Consider the following 7,800-nt stretch of genomic DNA (forward strand, 5'->3'; position numbering starts at 1 on the left):
CTATTACTGGAATATGAACTACTATAAAGAAGAAAGGATATAGAAAGGACTGAAAGAGTAAAGATCCAGACCTAAAAAAAAAACATCACTGCTGAGTGCGACTGACTAAAATGGAGATACAAAAATCAATAAGCCTGGCAGATGTGCTGATATGTATTAGCTAAAACAGATTAATTTCATACACACACCTGTCATACTTGTATTTATGCTGAACTGTGCCTCATCCTGCTTCATTGTAATGGAAAGTCTCGTAGAACTAGAGCAAACAGTTTCACACTGTCTCTCCAATATGACACGGACCACTGGGAATCAGACCCTCTGTTTACCTGTGCTGTGTGTGCTGGGTCATTATTCCTCCCCATCAGTATTCAGAAAGCGATGCTCAGATTACGAACAATATGACCCAATTCAGCCTAGAGAAACACACAGAACATAGAGACACTGTTATAGAGCATAAGCTCTTGCAGTGACGCATTATGATCTTCTTATAAGCAAAAGCACAGAACTACAGGCATGAGTTTCTTAACTTTGAATGGAGACATCCACCAATCAAAATTCACTCAGTCCTGTTTTCTGTACAAAAAAATGACAAAGCACTCCGCAAATGGTGATTGAGCTCTTACCAAAAGGTCATACATTTTTTTGATTCGTAAAGGATTCATTGAACATGATCGATTGGATTCATTAATGACACATATGAAGACACACCAGATCAATCTAAATGGTAAACTGGCATCATTGTCATCATTTTGCAGCTCAGTGCTCATAAAGCCTATTAATTTGTGCTCAGAAATGATCATATATCATTTAATGAAGATAGTATGCAGCTTCAACATGACATAAACATCAGTCACTGTTCAATGCGATTTGTAGACAGGAACCCCTTTGTAATATGTAACATGGCAAAAAGCGAATTAATCTTACGAAAATAAAAAAGAGAGATTTGTAGCTTTCAGTCCATGTCTATTAGCTTTGCAGCCATTTATATGTTAGTGTATACCTATAAATTCATAGTTGACCACATTTTTTATCAGATGTCTTGCTTTTTGTTGATCAGGTGGCTGTGAAATTTTCAGTGTAGTCGCCAAATATGCCACATATCATATATTTATAACAATTTATATTCAAGTCAAGGCTACAAATTTATAGCTCTTTATAGCCTGGTCATCCCAAAAGCCTTCCCAGGGAAATTGGCCTGACACTCATTGCCAAGGACTGGCAGGATGACACAGACTACTGTCGTGGAGCAGTCTGTACCTTGCATGGACTTGAAAAGTGTTGTAAAGCTCCATGCATGAGAGGAGGAGACGGCACAGCAAGTCATGCGGCGAGTCATTGATGCCACTAACATTTGCAGCAAGCATGGTGTCTTCCATCATGCATCCTAGTCAACATGCTGTGGAAATGTGTTAAACATCAGATAAAATCTCTTTCCTCCATGCACAAAAGCGTACTGTCCACCATGAGGGGAAGGTACCATGCAAAGCTGATGACAGTGTGGTCATTAATGGCCTATATTTCCAATATGTTTGCATGACTACTTTGTGGTAAAAACAGAAAAGTTTTTCCTTTGCATCTTTGAAAAGTTTCACATACAGATGACAATGTGAAAAGAATCCCCGTTCACACAGATCCACAAAAATGACTAAAAATTCTGTATTGTGCATGCCAGGCCAGTAATTGGCGATGCCCTGCGCACACACATATCCACCTTTTTCCTAACAAGCCTACTGCTTTTTAAATTATGGGATGCACTTCCGGTTGGGAGAAGTTCCACTCAAAAAAACTGCAACAAATCATTTCAAATCATAAGATTGCTCTACAAACAATCCTTATCCGTCATTTTGACTGAATGGGCTGTAAATTTTCATTCATTTTCTATTTTCAGAAGTTAATAACTTTATGTTTGGTATATTAATGTGACATGATATAACAACAATATCTAGAGAATAACTCTTTTCAGCCCGCTGCATTACTTTCCTCCTGATTATTAAATGTTTTGCTTTGTATTCCGCAGTAAATAAATGAAAAAAAGACAACATACAGTATACTGTGCATTTGTGGTCTGCTCTCCCGATTTAATTTACGATAAAAACCAGGAATAATTCCCTGGAATGCACTAAGAGTCTTTTATTTTTCTTCCCAAATCCTCATGTCTTTTTTCAGGTTTGTTTTCACACTGATGCTGTAAAATGTAGTTGTTACGAAATATAGACATATATTAAAACATATATTATATAAAAGCGTCATGGGGCGTAGGAAAAAGGTGGATAGACTGACTGACCACAAAATATGCATACGCATGATGTCACCATGTTCACAAATTCACGTTTTTGTAGTTTACACTGATAACTGTTCAAAAACTTGGAGTTTGGAACCTATTTTCAGCTTGCGTTTTCAGGCTCCCAAAACATGTTGTGTAAACAAATAGTCAAAATGCATAAAAAGTTTTCAGTTTTTAGTTGAAAATGGTGTCAGGTAAACGCCCCCTAAATTAATATTTTGTTTTTTGCTCACATTTGCATATTCAATTTTGTGGCAATCGGACAAGTATTTTGATTCTTCTAGCATTGACAATTATTGGCAAAACGTACATTTGATTATTAAGGTACTACTTTGTGTGCAGTTGGACATCATGTTCAAACATGCATCTCATTAAAAATGTTCAAACATGCATCTCATTAAAAATGTTCAAACATGCATCTCATTAAACAATTATTGCTATAGATGTAAAAATAAAAAATAATAAAAAAAGATTTGCTGGAGGCCATGTTTTTTGAAGTCTAAGTATTAGAGCAGTATTAGAGGATATTATAGGACATTCAAGAAAGAAAGCCATACCAATTTTTCAAATGGTTGCAGAGTTATAGGGGTTTTGCAGTTGTAGCGCCACCAACTGGCGGAGTTGTATGAAACTTCCCGTGCGTCCTGCTGTCTATATGTGTAAAGTTTTGTTAAGCTTGGACATTGTGTTCAGAAGATATGGGTCAGCTTGTAAAAATAGCCATCATGTGTCCAATTAATTAACATATATCTTTCCAATGCTTCAACATGCTTTGTGGAAATGCATGCATAAGATCAGCTGATTCTAGGGAGCACTGAAAGAACACTTGCGAGCTTGGACAATCAAATTCGAGGACCGAAACTAACCATTGCACAACATGAAATATGATATAATTAGACCACATTTGTTGTGAAAATGTTTACATGCCTATATAGTACAAATTGTGTACTAGATAATTGACTAAATACTGCAGTACAGTAAAGCAGAGCTACATTTACCAGTAGGCATTTTCTCACTATAAGTACTGAAGTGTAATCCATGATGGTGGAAGGCCCAATGCAGTGTGGTTGGTGTTTCAGATTAAACTATATCTTCCATGGGAGGGCCACTCTGAGAGCTTAATTAAGTCGTAGGACCCTGGCAATGACGAATGCCTCTTAACATGAGCATGCTAAGACACCGGTACCGCTGCCCTTTAGCTGTGCATCTTCTGTTGAGCAAAATACCACCATAGCAGCCATAATTTTTTCTTCCAATTCCCTTCGCCTTAGTGCACAACTATAATTTGATGAATAATGCCACATTGTTTTCAGTCTGAGATTCTGTTTTTTTCCAGGGTGTCTTGTCCATTTTCTCATGTTTAGAGCATGACAGTGCAACACGACTGGTCGGTGGGATCTTTCTGGATCCTTGGCTCTTTTGGTGTTTCCTAGCATCAGTCTATTCATTACCATCGCAAGTCTCTTGTTCTGCTCTGTGTCTTCCTTCATAACTGCAGCTAATTAAAGAGCTCGGAGGTCTGCTACTGTTTCCACTGCCTTGTATTACCATTAATTACAATGACATCTCAGATCCTCGGCATAGCAGCACAGTGATTTATGGCGCAGTGTGTCTGAGTAAGAGACTTATCTTGCACACTCACACACACTCCTGTACATATGCATGGATGCACTCACACATACACACACAAACATAATAAATTAGGCTCTACTGAAGACTGATGGCCCACAACGTAACATCATAGATCAATTAAGCACGCAGAGAACGGGAAGGCTAATCTCTGAATATAAAGAGTTGGCTTTTCTACCTCTTTTAAAGCAAACATCATATTTTGAGATTACACAAACAAATAGGTCCCTAATTGAATAGGAAAAACATATTTTGAGCATTTTTAATTAAATTCTGTGGAACTGTGTAACAGCACACCAAAAATATTATATATATATAGTTTTTTTTTTTTTACAGAGTATATTCTACTGTTGGAAGGCTGTTGTATGTTAGAAGTGTGACAGAATATTGACTGTGATCTTCCTGTGACTGAGGTCACTCTGTGTTTCACTTCTGGGTCACAGGACTGATGGAAGATACACATCAAAGTATGAGCTCAAAGCAAAGGACTCAACATCAGCTGTGTGTTTCAGACCAGTTCCACAGATTTGATACATATGTAAGAAAAAGGTTTATTTCTGCCTCTCAGTTTTATTTATTTATTGGAATATCCGTAGAAAAAAAGACCTAGAAATCCTTAAATATAATTTAATGTAATACCTTTTGTATCTTTAAGATTTGCACCCAAAAGACGCAATTTAAGTGGCTTTGGATAAAGGTGTCTGCCAAATGCAACATTAATATAAATGAATGAAAATTAAGTATTTTGTTGTTATTATTATTATTTATTTATTTATTTTCATGTGTTATTTTTGCTTTTTTAATGGAAATTAAAAGTTATTCAGCATGGACAAATTAAATTGATCAAAAGTGACAGTAATGACATTTACAATGTTATGAAAGATTTCAATTTCAAATTAATGCTGTTCTTTAAAAAAAAATCATCATGGTGTCCACAAAAATATTAGGCAATACAACTGTTGTCAACATTGATCATAATCAGAAATGTTTCTTGAGGACCAAATAAGCATATTAGAATGATTTCTGAAGGATCATGTGAAACTGAAGACTGGAGTAATGATACTGAAAACTCAGCTTTGCATCACAGGAATAAATCACATAAAATATATGTAAATAGAAAACAGTTTAAAAATGTAATAATATTTGACAATATTACAGCTTTTACTGTATTTGCGATAAGGCTAATCTCTGAATATAAAGAGTTGGCTTTTCTACCTCTTTTAAAGCAAACATCATATTTTGAGATTACACAAACAAATAGGTCCCTAATTGAATAGGAAAAACATATTTTGAGCATTTTTAATTAAATTCTGTGGAACTGTGTAACAGCACACCAAAAATATTATATATATATAGTTTTTTTTTTTTTACAGAGTATATTCTACTGTTGGAAGGCTGTTGTATGTTAGAAGTGTGACAGAATATTGACTGTGATCTTCCTGAGGACTGAGGTGACTGTGTTTCACTTCTGGGTCACAGGACTGATGGAAGATACACATCAAAGTATGAGCTCAAAGCAAAGGACTCAACATCAGCTGTGTGTTTCAGACCAGTTCCACAGATTTGATACATATGTAAGAAAAAGGTTTATTTCTGCCTCTCAGTTTTATTTATTTATTGGAATATCCGTAGAAAAAAAGACCTAGAAATCCTTAAATATAATTTAATGTAATACCTTTTGTATCTTTAAGATTTGCACCCAAAAGACGCAATTTAAGTGGCTTTGGATAAAGGTGTCTGCCAAATGCAACATTAATATAAATGAATGAAAATTAAGTATTTTGTTGTTATTATTATTATTTATTTATTTATTTTCATGTGTTATTTTTGCTTTTTTAATGGAAATTAAAAGTTATTCAGCATGGACAAATTAAATTGATCAAAAGTGACAGTAATGACATTTACAATGTTATGAAAGATTTCAATTTCAAATTAATGCTGTTCTTTAAAAAAAAATCATCATGGTGTCCACAAAAATATTAGGCAATACAACTGTTGTCAACATTGATCATAATCAGAAATGTTTCTTGAGGACCAAATAAGCATATTAGAATGATTTCTGAAGGATCATGTGAAACTGAAGACTGGAGTAATGATACTGAAAACTCAGCTTTGCATCACAGGAATAAATCACATAAAATATATGTAAATAGAAAACAGTTTAAAAATGTAATAATATTTGACAATATTACAGCTTTTACTGTATTTGCGATCAAATAAATGCAGTCTTGGTGCACAAAGCTGTTCCTGGTTGGCGTTATGGTGCAAACAGCGGTCTCCCTGTCATCAGCGGTTCCCCTGGGCACCTGGGCACAGTTTCTCTAAAAGAGCAAATCACGGTTGGTTCGCGTCTTTTTAAAGATGCCGTTCCGTCCGTGTTCTCTTGGTTGCGGTCGTTACCTGTCCTCTGTTGATGGACACGATCATTGTCTTCAGTGTCTGGGCATCCAACACGCTGAAGGCCGTGTTCCTCGACACAGGCCATTTCTGCGGTTTGCGTTCGAGGGTCGGGCATGGCAGTACAGGGTCTTCCCTTTCGGCCTCTCCCTGTCCCCCATGTTTTTACGAAGGTCGCGGAGGGCGCCCTTGCTCCATTATGGGAAGTGGGCATCAGGAATCTCAACTACCTCGACGACTGGCTCATCATGGCCCAGTCACGAGAGCAGTTGTGCGATCACAGGGACCTGGTGCTCCAGCACCTCAGCCAGTTGGGGCTTCGGGTCAACTGGGAAAAGAGCAAACTCCCCCTCGTGCAGAGGATCTCTTTTCTCGGTGTGGAGTTAGACTCGTGAGTATGATGGCGTGGCTCACCAGCGTGCGTGCCCAGTCAGTGTTGAACTGCCTGAGTTCCTTCAGGCAGGAACGTGGTATCTCTGAAACACATTCAGAGGCTCCTGGGGCATATGGCATCCGCAGCCGCAGTCACGCCGCTCGGATTGCTTCATATGAGACCACTTCATCACTGGTTACACTCCCGAGTTCCGAGATGGGCATGGTGTCGCGGTACACTCCGCGTGAACAACACGCTGACGTGTCGCCGCTCATTCAGACCCTGGACAGACCATGCCTTTCTACAGGCCAGGGTGCCCTTAGAACAAGTGTTCCGGCATGTCGTTGTCACGACGGATGCCTCCACTAAGGGCTGGGGCGCTACATGGAACGGGCAGGCAGCCTCTGGGCTCTGGACGGGGCCTCGACTGCTTTGGCACATCAACTGCCTAGAGCTGTTGGCAGTGCATTTTGCCTTACGGCAGTTCCGGCCACTGCTACAGGACAAGCACGTGTTGGTCCGCACGGACAACACTGCGGCCGTATCGTACATCAACCGGCAGGGAGGTCTACGTTCACGTCACATGTCACAGCTCGCCCATCATCTCCTCCTCTGGAGTCAGACGCGGCTCAAGTCACTGCGCGCCGTCCACATTCCAGGGGAGCTCAATCGTGCAGCCGACGCGCTCTCACGACAGCTCACGTTCCCTGGGGAATGGCGACTCCATCCCGAGACAGTCAGACTGATCTGGAGTCTATTCGGGGAAGCCCAGGTAGCACTGTTTGCTTCTCGCGAGTCCTCCCACTGCCAGCTGTATTACTCCTTGACCAAGGCCCCCCTCGGCATGGACGCACTGGCACACAGCTGGCCTCGGGCTCTACGCAAGTATGCGTTTCCCCCAGTGAGCCTTCTCGCACAGACACTGTGCAAGGTAAGGGAGGATGAGGAACAGGTCTTGCTGGTTGCGCTGTACTGGCCCACCCGGACCTGGTTTTCGGAACTCATGGTCCTCGCGATAGCCCCTCCCGGGCGCTTCCCTCTGAGGAAGGACCTCCTTTCTCAGGGGCTCTGAACCATATGGCACCCGCGTCCAGATCTCTGGGACCTCCACGTGTGG

The sequence above is a fragment of the Sinocyclocheilus rhinocerous genome, unplaced genomic scaffold (assembly GCF_001515625.1).
Source record: "Sinocyclocheilus rhinocerous isolate Xijiao unplaced genomic scaffold, SAMN03320098_v1.1 scaffold4039, whole genome shotgun sequence".
NCBI lineage: Eukaryota > Metazoa > Chordata > Actinopteri > Cypriniformes > Cyprinidae > Sinocyclocheilus > Sinocyclocheilus rhinocerous.